Below are 21,079 nucleotides of genomic sequence, written 5' to 3' on the forward strand. Positions count from 1 at the left end.
ATAAAACCATTTCTTTATATATTACCCAGCATGAGGTGTTCTGGTATTGCTACAGGAAGCAGACCAATACATCTTTTTTTGTTTGTTTGTTTCAACTGAAGATAGTATTGAAGCCTAAATTCAAAGCATTCTTTTTGAGATATGCTCATTTTCCCTGGATACCTCCCATGTATACATAAGATACACAGGTCAGCGAGCGAGTGTTTGTTTTTCCCTTGTTAATCTGTTTTTGCTTGTAGCAGGCTGCCTTAGCTAAGACCAGTAAAGAGTAGAGAGAAATTGTTTTTTTCTTCCCTCCAACACTATCACCACTTAAATTTCGTTTTTTTTTTCCCCCAGTTGATTTCAGGCATGTCTTTTGTTGTTGTTGTTGTTTAAAATTTTATTTATTTATTTGAGATGTAGAGTTACAGAGAGAGGGCGAGACAGAGAGAGAAAGGTCTCCCATTAGCTACTTCACTCCCCAATTAACTGCAATGACCACAGCTGAGCTGATTTAAAGCCAGGAGCTTCTTCTGGGTCTCCCACACAGGTGCACTTGGGCCATCTTCCACTGTTTTCCCAGGCCATTAGGAGAGAGCTGGATCAGAAAAGGAGCAGCCGGGACTTGACCCGGTGCTCATATGGGATGCCAGTGCTGAGGGGGTTGCTTAACTTACTGTGCCACAGTGCCAGCCCCAGGCATGTCTTGTCTCTCTAACTCCATGTTCGTTTCCTAGAGGGTCAGCGTTAAGTTAGTGCTTGCTTTGGTCTCCTGTAGCTCTGGTCCTGAGCTTACCGCAGGCATTTCCTGAGACTTGGGATTTTCTTGAAAAAAGTATTCTACATTTTACTGGGGCTTAACAAGTGATAAAAATAAAAATAGAAATGATGTAATTTCTTTGTCCTATAAGATAATCTTTTCAGGGCCCACAGCATCCACTGCATTTAAGCAATTTCCTCCTACTGAGATAAAGGGAAAGGTTTAGAGATATGGTCTCCTATTTAGAAAGCCTGGTTTTCGAAGTGACTGATGGCAGTTCTAGGACTTCCATAAAGGAAGGATGTAGGATCACAAATTTGGCTGGGAAAGGTGTTAAAGGTTTTATCTTAAGGCTGTAATTACCCAGCCAGTCCATTGCTTTCTGTTAGTGTCTGCTCTTTGTTTGGTTTGACTTTGGAAACTGCAGGGCACAGAGTTCCAAAGACTTCCATGAGAAAAGTAGTGTGCAATGACAGCTCCACTAGAAGTGTTTTTTTTTAAGGTTTATTTATTTATTTGAAAGTCAGAGTTACACAGAGAGAGAAGGAGAGACAGAGAGAGAGAGAGAGAGGTCTTCCATCTGCTACTTCGCTCCTCAATTGGCTGCAACGGCTGGAGCTGCGCTGCTCTGAAGCCAGGAGCCAGGAGCTTCTTCCGAGTCTCCCACATGGGTGCAGGGGCCCAAGAACTTGGGCCATCTTCTACTGCCTTCCCAGGCCATAGCAGAGAGCTGGATCAGAAGTGGAGCAGCCGGGACTTGAACTAGCACCCATATGGGATGCCAGAACTACAGGCAGCGGCTTTACTCGCTATGCCACAGTGCAACACAAGACCTCAGCCTGTGTTGGGGACCCGTTTCCAGGTGATACACTCACATGGGCATGGGCAAGAGGCCTCGCTTCCTCTTACTATGAACCTTCAGGAGACATACCAGGGGCTTCTTCCGGAGACGGGACTAGGAGAGGGAACTAGAATACTTGCTAACATATATTAATGACTGTGATCACCTCTGTTTGACCCTACTTCGTAGTACTGCACTAAAGGGAATAAAACAATCAGAAATGCAAGAGCAAAGCTAAACTGTTCTCTGTGTCTCTTTCAATGAATTTCCTGAGGGACTAATTTTTCTTAGAAATACATTGTCTCTTTTACATTCAGATGGGGCCTGTGTGCATGGCCTAGAGCAGACAATACAGGAAAATGAGGCTTTTCTCTCAAATATATGATCAGTCTGTCTCTGCCTTGGCTCTTGAGTCTCTACTCACGACAGCACGAAAGGCAGGACATGAGCCTTACCAATGCACAGGAGATCTGAAGCAGCCCCTCACTGCCCAGTGGTGAGCGGGCATGGAGCAGGTGTTCAGTCCAAACCCTTGTGCTGTGCTGCGTGCCTCCCAGCCTCCCTGCCCCAGGTTAGCTCAGCATTTCAGCAATACTCAGTGACCCATTAGAATGTTAACCCCTCCTCATCATTACGTATTAGTCCAGCCTTGACAGTGATGGACTCGTCCCCAGGGAAGCGGCAGCATTGTCCCTGCTGGGAATGCTCACTGGCCCTGCCTCACCAATTGCAAAGCGCCAACAGTCTCCCTTTGGGAACTGCAGCTGAGAACTCCTGGAGGCTCTGTTCCCATTCCACTTGGCCTGTACTTCAGAAAGGCCCAGGAATGTTGGACGGATTCCACAACTTTCAAGTCATGACTTTTGCACTTAAATAGGAAAAGCAAACTTCAAATCAGTTTCTCCTATACTCCTATCCAACAGGCTTCTGCCATTAGGGTGCAGGCTATTTCCCCTATGTAGCAAGCAAGCAATGCTCAATGTTCCTCTAATTCAATTTTGTGCTGCCACCATCCACCTGGACAGTGGATCCCATGGGTTGAGGGCTCATCCCAAGACTGCCCTCCCCTCCCCCTCCCCATTTGCCTTCAGATGCCATTTGCAAGTCCAGGTTGTTTTCTGTGCTTCTAACCAATGGGATCTAAACTAGGGATCCCAGAACCCTCTCCTTGAGTTTGATTTGCTACAATAGCTCATGGAGCTCAGGGTATAGATGAAAAGAGGCATAGGGCAAGGCAGCCGGGAATGGGTACAGAGTCCCCTTGTGTTTTCTGGATGTGCCACCATCCAGGGTCCTCCGTGTGTTTAGTTACCCATACGTTCTCCAAATGCTGTCCTTTTGGAGGCTTCGTTGCACAGGGCTGATTGATTAAACCATTGGCCACTGGTGATCAACTTCTTTTAGCTCCTTCCCTGGAGGTTGGCGGCTGGTGATACGGGGAAACTAGGCAGGAAGTTAGATAGACATAGGTGATCTGGAATTTTTGCCATCCTTGCATTGTAACTGCATCCCATCACTTGTCAATCTAATATGCCCACCTTCTCAGAACACACCTGTATCTCATCTGGGACCAGGGAGGGCCACATGGAAGTCAAACTCCACGTGGAAGTGCCTTAAAAGTCCCAGAATGGGGGCTGGCGCCGTGGCTTACTAGGGTAATCCTCCGCCTGTGGCGTCAGCATCCGATATGGGCACCGGGTTCCAGTCCCGGTTGCTCCTCTTCCAGTCCAGCTCTCTGCTGTGGCCTGGAAAGGCAGCGAGGATGGCCCAAGTGCTTGGGCCCCTGCACCTGGGTGGGAGACCAGGAAGAAGCTCCTGGCTCCTGGCTTTTGATCGCTGCAGCGCCAGCTGTAGAGGCCATTTGGGGAGTGAACCAACGGAAGGAAGACCTTTCTCTTTGTCTCTCTCTTTCACTGTCTATAACTCTACCTTTAAAAAAAAAAAAAAGTCTCAGAATGCTTTGTGCATGCTAAGACCCCACCCTCTTTGTTTGTTCAACTAAGCCAACACCCTCTACCATGATGATAGCCAGGGGGAGGCCTTCCCTTGACCATGCTTGAGGGACCTCCCTTGGTCCTCTCTGCCTCTCTCTCCTCATATGTAACCCTTTGGCCCACTTATGGTGGGTATTTCTCCATGTGGGGTGGTCCATGCTCACGTGTGAATGGATGTTCACTCTCCCACTTTTTATAACATCCTGCTCTCCCTTTTACGCTCTATATGTACTTCTGGTTTGAATTCTTATCCCTGTGGGGGAAAGAACCCAGATTAATGATGAAAACAGTTAGGCTTGCATCACCAGGGCTGAAAGCCTCAAGTCTCTGATTCCCCTTGGTCATCATGTAACCAGTCCCATTCTGCAGCTGTCTTGGAGACCCCAGCCATTCATTAACTCATTAGCATACATAGAAATTCCAAGGATTTTAGGAGTTACATGCCAGGAATGGGGATGAATACCAAATAGGTATTTCACAATGTCACACATGATATTCAACAATGGAAATGGCTAAAGTTGGCGAAGAGCGTCTTCCTCAAAACCAAGTTCCTCCTCTGGGTTCCCTATGAGGGCTGCTATACATGCACACCTAGGTGCCACCTTGCAGGAAACAGCTCCACTTCCTGGACAAGCATCATGGACCCAGCTTCTCACATTGATCAACACAAGCAACTACTTTCCAGGAAAACCTTCTGGGCTACGGGAACCTCAGATTCTGCTTCTCCAACCTTGTCTGCGTGTTGAACGGTGGATCAACCTTGGGGTTGCTTTGCCCATTGTCCACCTAGGAAGTCACAGTGGCCCATCAATTACCCTGGCTCCCCTTCGGCCCCATCCACCTACAGGGAGCTCCTACGGCACTTATTTTCCCAGCCTGACTGTTGGCACTTGGCATGGTGTTTCTCATTCTCTTAGCTGCTTTGGTCACAATCACCCTGATGGGACAGTCCCCATTGGTCTCCACGGCTCTTTCAGTTTTATTTGGCATCCTAATTCCTGAAGCTCTTTAGTGACCACGTTTCTATATTTTACCAATGCCCACAGGTAGAGGAAAGATTGGGAATATGAAGCAAGAGGACAGAGCCTGGTGAACACAGGCCAGCTCCCAATCAACACTTTTCCCCTGACTGCCAGAGGTCTTCGCACAGGGACAAATCTCAGTTTCCTTGACCAGGCAGTGTTAGGGAGATGCGATGCCCTCCATGGAACTTACTCTCACTGAAAGAAAACCCAACCCCCAGGAGGCTCCGTCCGCCTGGAGCTCCCATCCTACCTCTGCCCCTGGCAAGCAAAGCACTTACCTCATGGACCCTCGGCTTTCTCTTTTTGGAGGATCTGTGTCATGCTAGCCCTTATCTCAACAGAATTACTGGAAGAAGTCGACAAAATTGTTGTGGGAATATGTATCCCAGTTTTTATTCCAAGTTCCCGCCCCTGCGTGAGATAAGGATTTGAATAAGATAAGGCATAAATAACAAGCAGAAATGAGAGTGTGACTTATTTGGAGTGAGAATACATGCGAGTGTGCATGGAGGTGATCCCACGAGGAGAAAAGCTCCCCATGAGAGGGTCAGAGGGATGCCCATGGTGGGAGAAGGCGAGAGAAGGGATCTTCAGGGAGCAAAAAGGCTGTGTGTCCAGCAGTCCCCAGGGGGTGGTGCCCTAATCGAATATACACACAGGGTGGCTCCTCTTCTTGGAGTTCAGCTTCCTCATGCTGTCTTCCGCCTTCCCGGGTCCGGATGAGATGCAGGTGCATCATGGGAACGAGTGGGTATACTGGATGACATGTAAGGGGGTGGAGTTTCGGTACAGGGGTGCGAGATAGAAGATGTGGGAAAATCTCCCATCTCATTTGCTGCTACCTAACTTCCTGCTCAGTTCCTCTATTAGCACTCTGCCCCTTTTCCAGAAGGCTGACCCAGCACAGACACATTGCCAGGACCCCTTGCACGCTGACCTGTCTAAATTCATTTTCCTCTTAGTACTGTCAGCCCTTAAACTGCTGTAAGCTGACCATCAACTGGATGGCAATCATGAGAAAATGTGAATTTTGGAGGCAGGTGTGCATGCCAAGAGAAGTTAATGGAAACCAACCAGGGATTGACACGTTTGGTTATGGATTTTCACTGTTCTGTGTCTGTTCTTGTTGGCTGCTGTCTTTGCTCCCCTTATGTGTGCTGCAACCCCATTTAGTGCACAACTCTGGCTGTTTAATACAGGAATGTCTGGTCCCTGGATATCAACTAGGACACTGGGTACCTGCTTCCCTTCGATGTCAGAGCCAGCCAGTACTCCCCCAAGGGCCTGCCTCCACTCAACTTCCTTCCCCTCCGCCCTAAAACCTTATTCTCCTGAGCCATCTACTTAGTGGAGTCCTTTGTTTACATCAGAGGAGACAGGAGACACCAAGAAAGAACTAGCTTAGCTGTTTTATCCTGGAGACTTGAGTTTAGGGTACAATTTTTCACCCAGGCCCCCACAGTGCCCTAGAAAACCAGTGATGTGTTCCGGGGGTGGGACAGTATGTTGAATGTGTCAGCCCAGCCATGATCGAGGACCCAACCTTTTGCTGCTCCGGAAGTGTTTTGCGGTGGGGTTAATGTCTATAGTGGGTCAGTTGAAATCCTGAAGATGAAAACTGAGCTTTCCTGGGGGAGCAGGTTCTGCCTCAAGCCTGCAGGGTCAGCTTCTAGCTTGAGCTGCCACCCCCTCTGCTTTGACGAAGGTGGCCCTGCTGTCATTTGTTGGAGCCCAGTCCCATCTGGATGGCAAACATGCCCTACGATCCCTACGAACAGTCCCGTCTTAACCCAGTGGATTCCTTACCTGGAGGCAGTGAGCAGGTGGGCCAGACTGTCGCTGTACAGGTGGCAAGATCTGCTGACAGAACCCGGCAGAGGGTTCTGGCTCATAGAAGGGTTTCCTTTCTTGCCAGATCCCAGGTTTTGGGTAAGGTGAGGGATGAACCAGGAGCTGGGGGACAGCGTACCTAATGCCTGGGCATCCTTGGACCTCAGTCTTCTCACCTGCAAAATAGGACAACAAGAAGAGATCATCTACCCTGCAGTGTGGTTGTCAGGCTCCCGGAAGTCAAAGCTTGTCAAAGTGGTGAAGTCTGCGAAGAAAAATACAGAGGTCCATCATTTATTCACAGGGTTATCTTCAACCTTTTCCATCTGTCCAGGAGTAAACCCCACACAGCAAACTGTACAGGAAACAAACAAACAAAATCCAGTTTTCTAAATGGCTGCTAAAAGCCAGGAATCAGATGTCAGCATTTGCACACAGAAACGTGAAGTCTGACCTATAACTTCTCTCTGCTGATTTCCAAGACCCCCAAAAGCTGAAGGAGGGGCCTGACACTGTGCCCCCATAACCTCCACCTTTACCGTGGCTGGTGAGAGAAAGGACAAGAGAAGGAACCAAAGACAGCGGTCCAACCAGGGGCCCAAACCCTCCTGGGACGTTTCTCTGTTCATTCCTTGCCTTTTGCATTTAGCCCGACACAGGCTGTGTCATGCCTTGATGTTCCGGTAGGAACAGACCAAGTCACTCCCTGTCCTGAATCTGTTACTTTGCAGCCGGGCCACACAGCCCTGGAAGCACTGCCCACAGGTGGCTACCCACGCATGCGTATTCAGCTGACACCCGTTCTGGGGCAGCCGGGAAATGAGAACGTCCATCGAGGGCGCTTGGGATCATGCCTTCACCCTGCTCTGCTCAGCTGCGCTGCTTCTCTCCAGAGCAAGCCGGATGCTCCCAGAGCAATGAGGGCTCTGTCCAGAGCACCCCGTACCCAGAGGGGCCATCTTGGCTTCCACTTAGGGCTGCTTTCCCCCACCTCGCAGCTTCTTTTTAGCTGGGAGGGGGCGAGAATGCAAACCTTTCTTCCTGTTCTCACAGCGATAGCGTGGAGAAGGCCTGTGAGCCCTCGTTGTGCGAGGGAGGAGACCGCAGAGGCTGCAGTGTGGTCATGGAAGGCAGCGGGCATGCCAGCAAAAAGCTCAGGCTGGCGCCGGGGCTCACTAGGCTAATCCTCCGCCTGGGGCGTCGGCACCCCGGGTTCTAGTCCCGGTTGGGGAGCCGGATTCTGTCCCGGTTGGGGCGCCAGATTCTGTCCCGGTTTCTTTTCTTCCAGGCCAGCTCTCTGCTGTGGCCTGGGAGGGCAGTGGAGGATGGCCCAAGTCCTTGGGCCCTGCACCCCATGGGAGACCAGGAGAAGCACCTGGCTCCTGGCTTCGGATCGCACGCCAGCCTTAGCGGCCATTTGGGGAGTGAACCTATGGAAGGAAGAACTTTCTCTCTGTCTCTCTCTCTCACTGTCTTAACTCTGCCTGTCAAACACACACACACACACAAACAAACAAACAAACACTCAGGTCTCTTCCCTGCTTCTGTGAGATGTAACTTCAGGGACCTCTGTCCCCCCCGCCCCTTGCAAGTGACCGGAACTCCCTCTGCCTATTTGCCTCCAGGAACCAAATAAGAACAAGTAAAGCCGGGTGAGAGGACAGGGCCTGGTGTAGGGTAGAGGAGCCTGCACCTCAGTGGCCCGCCCCACCCTTGCTCACACATGAGCATGCGGGGCCAGTGCTGGCTCATAGCCAGGGCCACTGCTGAGAGTAAAACCTGCACGCTCAGGTGCCCATGGTCTTCAGGTCTTATTGTCGCCCTTCCCCAAGACAACAGGTGTGGGGCTATTAGGGCACAGTGAGTCAAGCATTGTCTATGACACTGGCCTCCCCTATGGGCACCGGTTTGAGTCCCAGCTGCTCCACTTCAGATCCAGCTCTCTGCTAACGTGCCTGGGAAAGCAAAAGAAGATAGCCCAGGTGCTTGGGCCCCTGCCACCCATGTAGGAGACCTGGATGAAGCTCCTGGCTTTGGCCTGGCCCAGTCCTAGTTGTTGTAGCCATTTGGGGAGTGAACCAGTGGATGGATGATCTCTCATCTCTCCCTCCCTCTCTCTCTCTCTCTCTCTCCCTCTCTAACTCTACTTTTCAAATGAATGCTAAAAAAAAAAAAAAAACCACCTGTTGGGGGCATTCGCCCATTGCCTTTTCTCATCAAGAACCTCAGGTAGAGGGTTCAGGAGAGTCCAATAAAAATTCACTTGAATTTGAAAAGTGGCATCCATAATCTTCATCCTTGAGCTGGTACCTCTGCTGCCCCACCCCCATGACCTCACCCCAGGTTGGGGCTGGATGGGGAGGTCTGTTTCTCAGAGGAGTGACCTTTGGGTTCCTGAGAGCTTGGGTGTGGCTGTGTTATCTGCTGTGCCAGGTGTGGCCAAAAAGGGATGCCACAGAGATGACACAAGCCCAGATGAATGACCTGGCTCTGGCCTGGGTTGGTCACCTCCCAGCTGCCAAGCTGTGTGATGCTGGACCTCTCATTAGCCTGTCAGGGCCTCTTCTCTCCCCAACTAGGAAATGAGGAGCTCAGACCCAATTTTGGGGTCTGAAAACCAATTTTTTTAAAAATTGTTTTACCAGTGGAGCCTTTTCTTGGAAGTGAACCAGCAGCAGAGCCCCAGGATACAAAAAGGACAGCAGTTGAACCTGCCTGGGTGGGTGGGGATCCAGTGGCCCAGAGTGTAATCTGGCCATAGAGGATGTATTGTTGGGGGCTTCACTTTCACAACAGCGCCCTGAGCTCCCCCAGGTCTGCATCTGTGTTCCCTCCATCAGCAGTGCTGAGCTGTCCTGGAGATTTGGGCTGGTCCAAACCCAGCCAGCACCCATTCACTGGCTCTGGCTGTGTGTGGCAGTGGGGAGAGGCAGCAGGCAAGCATACCTGAGAGGTGTTGATGTGGTTGCAGGCTTTCCAGACTGGTGGACCCCGTGGGGTGACCAGCTTTCCGCTTTACCAAGACAGGCATCAAGACAGACATTTTGCACTACTGTAATCACCTCTGATTCTTCATAGAAAAGGTACGGTAACAATAATGAGATGGCCTGGCGCTGGGGACTACTGCTGGAGAGCACACATTCCACTTGACCTTGCCAACTGTCTGTTCCCACAAGGGAGCCTGGCCGCAGGCTGACCTTTGTCTGTGGTCTGCCTCCTGGCAACCCTCAGGCTGCCGGGCTGTGACACATCTGAGCCAGGGGTGTTGTCCCTTTCGGCAGTGCTGATCCCTTGTTTGGTCCCAAGTCCGCTCTGGACTTTAATAGAACCTGACAACTGTGTCTTGACCTCTGGAACCAAAGAGGCCCCAGGTAAAAGTAAACAAAACCGAGTTGAACCCTGCAACATGGAGCATGTCCAGGAGGAAAGGGACCAAAGAGAAGCAGCCTGGTTGGTCTCTGTGCTCGCTGTCATGGAGGCAAAGCTAGGAAAGCCAGCGGCACAGGTGTATGGACTGGGTCCTTCCACGCCATGGTGTGAGCTCACTGGTGGGAAGAATTCCTTAAGTACAGCTGTGGAGAGGGTGTGTGTGCACCAGAAAAGGCTGTTTATAGTAGAAATGTGCAATAGTTCTTGAAAGATGAAGGAGTTTCCCAGGCTCGGTGGAAGGGACACCCAGAGGGGTCAGAGCAAGTGGTGGCACAAGAGACTGACAAAGCCAGGAACTTGGAGGAACATTGCCCTATCTTCCTTTCAAGTAGATCATTTCCTTTAAAGTGCAGTGAAGAGACCACCAATAAATACCCTGTCCACAAGGCCCTTAAACCTAAGTTCATGCCAATTTGCTGCCAGAGACCGCAGGATTTTTTGGCCACCCGCACTTTGCAAATGACAGGGTCATCATGGTGAGATGACAGTGGAGACGCAGGTTAGAACCAGGAGACTCAAAAGCCCCCCTGGGAGGTGACCACTTTGGGGGAGGTGCCTAAGGTAGGGAGAACTCTTGGTTATGGTGTCTGTACAGCTGCCCGCGGAGATTGTAGGGAGCTGGGGCTCTTAGGGGAGCAGGGTGGAGGTAAGATTGAGTCCAGGACGCGTTCGGAAGCAGCTGGCCTGCTTTCTAGGCTGTGCAGCCCTCATGCCCACAGGGCATCTCACGGGCCCTGCAAAAGGACAAGAGTAACCCCAAAGGCGCTGACCCCATTCCCTAGAAGAAAGAGGTTTAGGAAGGGCTGAAAGACAAGCAGGTAAACACATCCTGTTTGTAGACAAAGAAAGACAACGGAAGACTGGACGAATTTGGGGTGTTGGAGCAGGAGCTGGGGTGGGCCATGAAGAGAGTGGGGAGGGTGTTCTGGGTGGAGCGAGGGAATTGAACGAATGAAAGCACATGAAGGAGGAGAGAGGAATGTCTTTCCAGCCCCCTTTTGGGCTCATAAAGGGTACGCGCCTATGAGCAGCCTGATTTTGGCAGGCGTCTTCCCGCTGTACATCTGCTCCCCGCCCCTTCCAGATCAAGCTGGTCTCATGCCAAAGCAGGGGGCCGGATCCGCACACACAGACTTGTTAGAGATGCCCATGGAGCAGCAGGGTTGTCTGGGCAGATGCACCGCCCATCAGACTTCACGATGGCCCCCTGGCCCACACATTAGCGCTGAGGTGACGGCAGGGATGAAGAGGTTTTAGGAATTGAATTGTGCCCCCTCCCAGCCCCGGCATGATAAAGTCCCCCCCCCCCCCCACGCCCCGCCAATTACCTGCAGATGTGACCGTCTTTAGAAACGGGCTTTTCAGAGACGATCAAGTCAGGCTGAGGTTATTGGGGTGGGCTCCGATCTGATGTGACCGCCGTTCCTAGGTAAACAGGAAATTTGGACACAGACACATCGACAGCGGAGGTGTGAAGGCACAGGAAATGCCATCTGCAAGTCTGAGGCTACTAGAAGCCAGGAGAACAATCTGGAACAGCCTCTTCCTCTGGTGCTCAGAAGAAGTCCACTCTGCTGGCACATGGGAGTCCGAAGTGTAAGACAACACAGTTCTGTTGTGTCAGCCACTCTGTTGCCAATGCCTTGATCACGGCTGCCCTGGTAAATGAATACAGGGTGTGACCTCCAGGTTGACGATCAGTACAAATGCTCAGGGTTGAGAAATAGATGCTGCAGGCCAGCGTCGTGGCTCACTAGGCTAATCCTCTGCCTTGAGGCGCCGGCACACCAGGTTCTAGTCCCGGTCGGGGCGCCAGATTCTGTCCCGGTTGCCCCTCTTCCAGGCCAGCTCTCTGCTGTGGCCCGGGAAGGCAGTGGAGGATGGCCCAAGTGCTTGGGCCCTGCACCCCATGGGAGACCAGGATAAGTACCTGGCTCCTGGCTTCGGATCAGCGCGGTGCGCCGGCCGTGGTGGCCATTGGAGGGTGAACCAACGGCAAAGGGAGACCTTTCTCTGTCTCTCTCTCTCACTGTCCACTCTGCCTGTCAAAAAAAAAAAAAAAAAAAAAAAAAAAAAAAAAAAGAAAAGAAAAGAAAAGAAAAGAAATAGATGCTGCTGTTGACTCCAGGGAGAGCTGCCGGCATCAATCGATGAATCGATTTGTGATATCTGTTCTCTAAGGGACAGTGTCGTGGGGGATTGGCCCCTCATTCTGAGCTCTCTGGGCTAAGCAGATTCTGACGAATCTTCCCAGAGAAGTGCTCACACCTGCTGCAAACAGGCACAGATTCCCACTCCGGATCTCAGGGGGCTCCCATGCCTGCACTGTCCTAATGTAATGAGTTAAGAAAAACAAACAGTGGCGAGGGCTCTTTGAAACATACCAGCACCTGAAAGGGAAAACCCTTGAAGACTGAGTTCCTATCTCCGGGGTGTTGGCAGCAGGCCTACATCCTAACAGATAAATGACAAGGGGAGTTATTGCTGGTGATTAAGGATGTGCCCAAAGGAAGTTGATGCTGTTACTGACTCAAGATACTGATGCATCCATCCGCCTGCAGACACGCCACATCCTGTGTGCACCTGGCCCCTGCCAGGCAGCCGGGCGGGCTGTGTCTGAACTAATCGGCAGGGGCCTGCTGCCTTTGTTTTGTCCCCTCCCCACCTACAGGGGTGTTTGCCCGCGTGGCATGAACAGCACGGAGGCAGGGCTGCCTTGTCTGCTTCTGCAGCATGCCAACTTCCCTCGAGTTGCCCAAGTTCTTCCTCAGGGTCTCGATTTGATCAAAATCACCGGCGCTTGGCAGCCGGGCCCCAGCAAAGGCCTCACTGACCTGAAACTCTCCAGTACACCCTGTCCCAGCCTTGTTGCACACACAACCAAAACCCTTCCCCGAGGGCTCACTGGGTGGGCCCTTGCCCAGCTCTCTTCCACCGTCTCATCTGGAGACACTGAGCTAAGTTGCAGCAAATTCTTTGCTGGGACAAGCCCATCCTAAATCACTCATTGTCTCTTGCAGCTAGAAACAAATGCAAGAGATAAAGCCACTCTGGCCTTTATCTGATTATCCCAGATAGCATTAACAGCCCTGCACCTCATCTGCAGCCCTGCACCTCATCTGCACCCCTGCCCACCGCACCCTCAGTCTCTCTGGCCTGCCACCTGCTCTGTCTGCCTTCCCCAGGAGGTGTGATCTCTGTGTGGGTGGGTGGGTGGGTGAGGGGGGCACTTTGGGGACTGAGCTGCTACATAGGAAAGTACCCTGGTAGGCTGTGTCCCGCCTCCATATCTGCCCTCATTGTTGATTTGTTGGCTCTCCATAGAAAGGGCCAAAGGGACAGAGCAGAAATGGAAATCCAGTGAGAGATGTGTGAGCTGGGTGCTTCCATCCCCTTTTGCACCAAGTGCTGGCGCAGCTGCACTTGAGATGATCTGTTTTCCAGTAACTGGTAACTTGGAAAGCAAACTAGGATTGGACGCCAGTCACTGCTGCCTACCTCCCTCTTAAGGGCCAGTAGCAACCCGTAACTGACATGTTGAAGCTGCTAACCACTCAAGACCTCAGAATGTGTCTGTATAGGGTCTTTAATGCAGTAATTAAGCTAAAGTGAAAGGGCTGGTGCTCTAGTGTAGTGGGTAAAGCCTGCAGTGCTGGCACCCCATATGGATGCTGGTTTGAGACTCGGCTGCTCCACTTCTGATCCAGCTCTCTGCCGTGGCCTGGGAAAGCTGTAGAAGATGGCCCAAGTACTTGGGCCCCTGCACCCGCATGGGAGACCCAGAAGAAGCTCCCGGCTCCTGGCTCTGGATTGGCGCAGCTCTGGCCATTGCGGCCATCTGGGGAGTGAACCAGCAGATGAAAGACCTCTCTCTCTATCTCTCCTTCTCTCTCTGTATAACTCTGACTTTCAAATAAGTAAATAAATGTTTAAAAAAAAAAAAACTAAAGCAAAGTCAAGAGGATGGGCCCTCCTGCAATCTGACGGGGTCCCTACAAGAAAGAGAGCTAGGACGCAGACACCCACAGAGGGGAGACCACGTGAGCATGTAGGGAGAAGCTGGCATGACAAGCCACAGGCCTCAAAAGAAACCAACCCTGCTGGCACCTTGGTTTCAGGCTTCCAATCTCCTTAGGAGGGAGGTAGGCTATGGCAGCCTGAGCAGACAAATACACTCCCCTTAACTTGAACTTGTTCAGTACTTAAGATATATCAACAATAGTCAAATTATTATTTTTGTTTGAAAAGGCTTTTTGTAGGCGTTTTCTTTTGAATCCTTCCAACAACGCTGGACAATGGCATCTATGTCTCCTGTTTACTGAAAAGGGGCACAGCTCGGGGGGAGGGAGCCAGCACCAGTGCTCCCGTTCTCCTAGCGTCTTTCCTGCTCGCCACCCTTCACCTTATGAACATTTAGGCAAAGATCCTGCCAGCAATGGTTACTGCTGCCTCTTATTCCACACACAGTTGCCTGAATCCACACACTCTGTTGCTGATACGTCCATGTCTCAGCTGGAAATACTCAACAATGAAGGAATGAAATACACAGAACACACATTCATAAAAAGCAAGTGTCACAGTTGCCAGCCCTGTCCCCATAGCAGCAGACAGGGAAGCCAAGGCCACATCATGCCTGGAAACCCTAGTTGGAGACAATTGATTGGAACATTAAAATGCCAAAGCATTCAAGGATACCAGGGAAATGTGCTATGGGCACCTCAGGAGCACTGAGCCTGCTCAGACGCCATTCTGTAGGGCACCACTTAGCTGGGCCACCCCACCTCCCTGGGGTGTCACAACTTCGAAGACAAACACCTGTTTGCTTCGCTCCATTCAAGTACTAATTCCCCACAAGATTTTAGACATGCTTCAAAAACACCTTTATTGATGCATAATTAACTAGAACAAGCAGTAGAATGAGTGGATAGAAGAGTGGGTGCATTCTAAGGAAGTTGGGGTACTAGTAATGTTTTGTTCTTAATTTGGATGTTGGTTATGAGTGTGTCCAGGGGACCAAGAACTCACTTATCTGCACATCTGTGTGCCTTTCTTGGTATGTGTACTGCATTTCAGTACCATGTTTAAATAAGAAGGAAGAAAAATTTAAAAAAGGAAGAAAATAATTTTAAGAAAAAGAAACTTCCAGGATGTTTTCCAGTCTTTGCACTATTTTACGTTCCCATCAGCGGTGCAGGAAAATTTCAGTTCATCCACATCTTTGCCAAAGCTTTGTGTGGTCCATTTTAAAAATATTAGCTACTCTACTAGGTGGGTAGTTGTATCTCATTGAGATTTCAATTTGCATTTCCCTAATGATTAATGATGTTGTACATCTTTTCAAGTGCTTATTTTGGCATACATATATCTTCTCTTGTGAAATGAGTGTGTACTCAAACCTTTGGTTCATCTTAAAAATCAGAACCATTTAGGGGCTGGCACTGTGGCATAACAGGTAAAGCCACCACCTGCAATGCTGACATCCCATATAGGCAGTGGTTTGGGTCCCAGCTGCTCCACTTCCGATCCAGCTCTCTGCTATGGCCTGGAAAAGTCCTTGGGCCTCTACACCCCTCGTGGTAGACCTGGAAGAAGCTCCTGGCTTCTGGATTCAGATCAGTACAGCTCTGTCTGTTGTGGCCAATTGGGAAGTGAACCATTGGATGGAAGACCTTTCTCTCTTTCTGCCTCTCCTCTCTCTGTGTAACTCTGACTTTCAAATAAATAAATCAATCTTTAAAATAATCTGAATCATTTGTCTTCCTATTATTGATGATTTTTTGGCATTCTGTAATTTAATTTGTTTTAATTTTTAGATCAACACGAATTATACATATATATGGGGTACTGTGAGATATCTTGAGATGTGTATATACTGTGTAATGTTGAAATCAGGGTACACATACCTCAAATGTTTATCATTTCTTTGTGGGAACACACTTAAAAGAAATCCTTCCCTAAAGGATATGAGAATAGTTCCAAGAGTTTCTGGAAAACAGCATTTAAAAATATGTTCATTTTGGTATAAAAACGTTGAATTTTTCATAATATGGATTTCACATGAGCTTTTGAAGACCCTTAATATATACGAGTTTATATTTTTTGGGGGGCCAAAATAAACTGATCCTTTGATTCCCTTGTCTGTGAACTTTTTGATAACTTGCAGTGCATTATTGTTGTCTACGGCCATCTTTCTTGTAATTGAGGTTTAAGAGTTCGTTATATACCGCAGGTCCAAGCCCTTTGTAGGGTATATGCTTTGCATTTAATCCAGTGAAATATATAAACAAGAAAGGCTTCTCCTACTAGGAAATGAAACACGTACCATTTGTTCAGCTAGCATCCTGAGTATAAATTATACATGCAGAAGCTGTTAGCAACCTGCAACTGCGCTGTTTTCAACCCCTCTCGAATGGCCTTAGCAACGCTTAGCCAGATGCCCCGGCCTGCCCACGCATCTTCATTGTCTTGCCTCTTGTCCTGGGGTCCTTCTGTGTTTCCACAGCGGGCTCTCTGATTCCACTCTGATTGGCGTCAGCATGCAGAATGATCCCATGCGGAACCAGAGAGGCATCGGTGGTTCTCCCAATATTTCTGGTAGGGTCTTCATCAGCCTTCCTTGCTATGCTGGCTCTTGTCAAGGACTGGCACTGCCTGGGGACCAGGCTTTCTCCTCTCCACTAGAGGGAGAGGACCTTTCTAGATTCTTCTGAATGGTAGCAGTAAAGACCAATGCTTTGGTTGGGTGTTACTCCGATGGTTTCCCTCTGAGTATGAAATAACCCTTGCTTTGCTCCCTAGAGGCACCTGCAGGATGGTTGCCACTCAAGCCATGAGCTCCTGCTTCCAAGCAAGGAAGAACCACTCCTTTGCTTATGTCTCGGGACCCTCAGCCGAGAGCGCACACCCTTGGCTGGTTCAGGCTTCGTGGATTTTCCTCCGAAACAATTCTGTTGACACTGGAGCCAGGCCTGAGGAAGGCTCCCTGGCAACACGCATATCACAGTGAAAGGATTGGGCACCTGGAACCATCTAGATAAAGACAAACGAGAGTTCCTGTGAGCAGAGTTCTCACCGGGAGCTATGGGACCTTGGAGAAGTTGCTCTACCTCTCTCTGCCTCTGTGTCCTCACTGGCTGTGACACCGACAACAATGCTGTTTTACAACCATGACAAGAAAGGGGAAATACAGTTACGTCATGGACTCCGACTCTCCCAGTTGCTGTCCTCTCTTTGCCGGGTCATTGCAATGACCACACCTGCAGTCTGTCTCCCAGGATCACGTCACTCCATTGCCAAAAACCCTCAACCGGTTTAGTCTGGATCAGACTCTGCTTCCATCTCTTTCCTGTCTCCTGCCCTCACCCTGGCCTCTTTGCTCGTTGTCCATTCTGCCTCAGGGCCTTTGCACTGGCTGCTCCAGCTCCAGACTCTCCCCCTTCTCAAGTTCACCCAGCTCCCTCACTTCCTTCTACTTTCTGATCAAGTGTGGCCTTAGAAGGGCTCCTGTTCTCCGATGCTTCTACTTCCTTGCTTTGTACTTCCCCATGCCACCCATCACCATGTGATAAATGTTTTTTTTTAAAGATTTATTTATATATATGAAAGTCAGAGTTACACAGAGAGAGAAGGAGAGGCAGAAAGAGAGAGAGAGAGAGAGGTCTTCCATCCACTGGTTCACTCCCCAATTGGCCACAACAGCCAGAGCTGTGCTGATCCAAAGCCAGGAGCAAGGAGCTTCTTCCAGGTCTCCCATGCAGGTGCAGGGGCCCAAGACCTTGGGTCATCTTCTACTGCTTTCCCAGGCCACAGCAGAGAGCTGGATTGGAAGTGGAGCAACGAAGACACGAACCGGTGCCCATATGGGATGCCAGCACTGCAGGCAGTGGCTTTTCCCGCTATGCCACAGCACTGGCCCTGTGATAAATGTTTATAAACTGCCCATAGCTTGCCTCTCCCCAATGAAACATGAACTCTGGGTGAGTAGGCATTTTTCCAGTTTTACGTAGAAAATGTCGCATTTTCAGCCCTTAAACTAGCACCTGGCACACAGTAGGAACTCCAGAAAATTTGTTAGATTTGTTTATCACAGTGGCCATGTGAAACATCAGTTTTCTCTTCATTTTTTTTCCCTTCATGTCTTTGAAAGCCATCTCTGTAGAACTGCAGGATACGAGCGACTTTAGGGATGAAACACAAGGAGTGTTCGCAAGTGCTTCCTACAGAATTTCATATGACTGTCTCTGGAAAACATAAGGGTTTTAAAATATGCAAATGTATTCCAGCAAACACGACAGAAATCCTGCAGAGTATTTTAAGAAGCTCCGGGAAGGCGGTAGGGGATGGTCAGTGTGAGAAACTGGTCAGCCAGCAAACCGGGCAGGATGCTGAAATGGGTGTTTGCAACAGAAACAGGACAAGGGCTAGAGACAGGGGTGTGGACCACTGACTCTGAAGGATGCTGAGGCCAGGAATTTCGGGGGTGTGATGGGAGTGTGGGGTGTGGGGAGTTTATGGCGAGCCAGTTTGACCATCAGCCATGTGGGCATGGTTATGCGCTGATGCAAAAGGTTTTATTTCTTCAGGACCAAGGCACAGGAATCCTGAATAGAGCAGAGAATCAGAACACTTGTTGCTAAGGCCACACAGCTGATAACTATGGATGATACACGTAGAACTTAGGAGTGAAGGGAAGGCATTTGGCCTAATGGTTAAGCCGCTGGTTGGGACGCCCGCACCCCATATTGGAGTACTTGGGTTTGAGTTCTGGCTCCGCTCTCAGTCCTAGCTTTCTACTAATGTGCACCCTGGGAGGCCGAAGGTGATGGATCAAGAAGTTGTGTTCCTGTCACCAGCATGACAGACTTGGACTGAGTCTCTCTCTTCAGGTTTTGGCCTGGCTCAGCCTGGGCCATTGCAGGCATTTCAGGAGCAAAATCAGTAGATGGTAACTCTCTCTCTCTCTTTCCCCTCTGCCTTTCAACTGTGTAAATTAAAAGGTGCTGATGGCGTGGTGCGATGGGTTAAGGTGCCCCCTGCAGTGCCAGCACCCACATCAGAGCACCAATTTGAGTCCAGGCTGCTCTTCTTCCAATCCAGCTCCCTGCTCATGTGCCTGGGAAGGCAGCAGATGATGACCCAAGTACTTGGGCCCCTGCCAGCCACATGGGAGACCTGGATAGAGTCCCAAGCTTCTTGGCGCAGCCATTGTGACCATTTGGGAAGTGAACAGGCAGATGGAAAAATCTCTTTCTCTTTGTCTTTTCCACTCTCTTTGTCACTCTGCCTTGCAAATACATAAAATAAAAAAAATTTACAGAAAGACAAAAAGGGAAGAGAGAGGGAGGGAGAGAGGGAGAGAAGGAGGGTGGACCCAGGTGTGGCTGTGCAATACGGGGACGTGACAATGGAATGAGGTAGGTGCTTCCCTGGGACCAGGCCCTGGCACAGAGGGACTGTCCTCCGCTCCTCCACACCACGGGGCTCAGGGGAGGCTTCACAGAGAAGGGCAGCTCAGCGAAGCAGGAAACACAGGTGTGTAAACCTCTAGGAGCTATAAGAGCACCGCCGTGACCCAATAACTACATCTTTAAAATAGAGATCTTCCCTAACCTTGACCCTTCCAACAAAAGCTGGTTCTCTTATAAGAATCTCTCACTGAACATTTTATTAACAGCATTGAAGGAGCTATTGTAACTATTTCTTTATTGCATGATTACTTGCCCAAATAGCACCCCAGACTGTAAGCACAAAACTCAAAGCAGAGTGAAAAGACGCTGTTTACGGAGTTCGCATGAGTGAGAAGGTTGGGGTGAGACAGGGAGTAGGTGTTTCCTTACCCTGAATGTGACGGAGCAGCCCTAAGACACGGGAGGAGGCCATGGCATGCTGCAGGGACATCATAAAAAGACTACTTGGGGGCCCGTGTGCTGGTACAGCAGGCTAAGGTGCCGCCTGCAGTGCCAGCATCCCATATAAGCACTGGTTCAAGTCCTGGCTGCTCTACTTCCAATCCAGCTCCCTGCTAATGCACCTGAGAAAGCAGTAGAAAATGGCCCAAGTGCTTGGGCCCCTGATAACCACATGGGAGACCCAAATGGGCTCGTTGCTTCTGGCTTCAGCCTGACCCAGCCCCTATCGTCATAGCTACTCGGGGAGCAATCAGCAGATGGATGATCTCTCTCTCTCTCTCTCTCTCTCTCTGTCACTCTAAATCTGAAAAAAAAAATTCTGAGCTGTGTGGACATGATGGAGAGCAGTGACTAGGGACAAAGAGGAAGTTGTTTGTGGTTTTGGCCAGCGGTCAGGATGACCTGGCGGGGGCCACAGAGGCAGGGCGTCTCCTATACGTGTTCAGTAAGGCTTCGTAGGGAAGCCTCCCCAGCACCAGGGAAAAGGGACATTAACCCTTCAAAAGAATTAAAAGTGAAAGACGCAGGCTTTTGAAAATCACTCCCCAGTTAGGTTCTCTCATGAGTTTAGAAACTTTTCCATTGCTGTTAAAGGCAGCCGTCCTGTTACTCCAGTTTTCCTTTAAAACTTCACCTTGTGACTCATCAGGTGCTGGTGCTTGCTCTGCGGGACACCAGTGACAGCAGGAGGCCAACAGAAAAGTCGATGGTGGCTCAACGGGCGCAGGCAGCCCCTTACCTGGGCGCAGTGGCTCACTTGGTTAATCCTCTGCCTGCAGCGCTGGCATCCCATATGGACTCTGGGTTCTAGTCCCGGTTGCTCCTCTTCCAGTCCAGCTCTCTGCTGTGGCCTGGGAAGGCAGTGGAGGATGGCTCAAGTGCTTGGGCCCTGCAGCCGCATGGGACACCAGGAGGAAGCACCGGGCTCCTGGCTTAGGATCAGCGCAGCGCCGGCTGTAGCGGCCATTTGGGGAGTGAACCAATGGAAGGAAAACCTTTCTCTCTGTCTCTCTCTCTCACTGTCTAACTCTGCCTGTCAAATAAAAAAAAAGATGTAGCTATTTATTTGAAGGGCAGAGTTACAGAGAGAGAGAGAAGGAGAGGCAGAAAGAGAGAAAGGGGTCTCCATCCGTGTGTTCACTTCCCAATTAGCCGCAACAGCTGGAGCTGCACCGATCAGAAGCCAGGAACCAGGAGCTTCTTCCAGGTCTCCCACACAAGTGCAGGGGTCCAAGGACTTGGGCCATCTTCTACTGCTTTCCCAGGCCATAGAGGAAAGCTGGATCAGAAGAGGAGCAGCCAGGTCTCGA

At 50.1% G+C, this 21,079-nt stretch overlaps 1 long non-coding RNA gene across 2 annotated transcripts; it reads right to left on the minus strand.

Moving 5' to 3' along the window:
• Positions 1–545: 545 nt before the first annotated feature.
• Positions 546–11,479, minus strand: LOC103345809 (uncharacterized). 2 transcript variants are annotated; one of them, XR_016219162.1, is made up of 4 exons: positions 11,190–11,479; positions 6,409–6,608; positions 4,881–5,358; positions 547–3,026 (listed from the first exon to the last, which is right to left on the minus strand). It is a non-coding gene; the product is annotated as an uncharacterized LOC103345809 (long non-coding RNA). The 2 variants fall into 2 exon arrangements; XR_515552.5 differs by having other exon boundaries at positions 546–5,358; positions 11,190–11,476.
• Between the last annotated feature and the right edge of the window lie 9,600 nt (positions 11,480–21,079).

This window comes from Oryctolagus cuniculus, chromosome 13 (assembly GCF_051225735.1).
Source record: "Oryctolagus cuniculus isolate XC-2025 breed Fujian yellow rabbit chromosome 13, ASM5122573v1, whole genome shotgun sequence".
In the NCBI taxonomy this organism is placed as follows: domain Eukaryota; kingdom Metazoa; phylum Chordata; class Mammalia; order Lagomorpha; family Leporidae; genus Oryctolagus; species Oryctolagus cuniculus.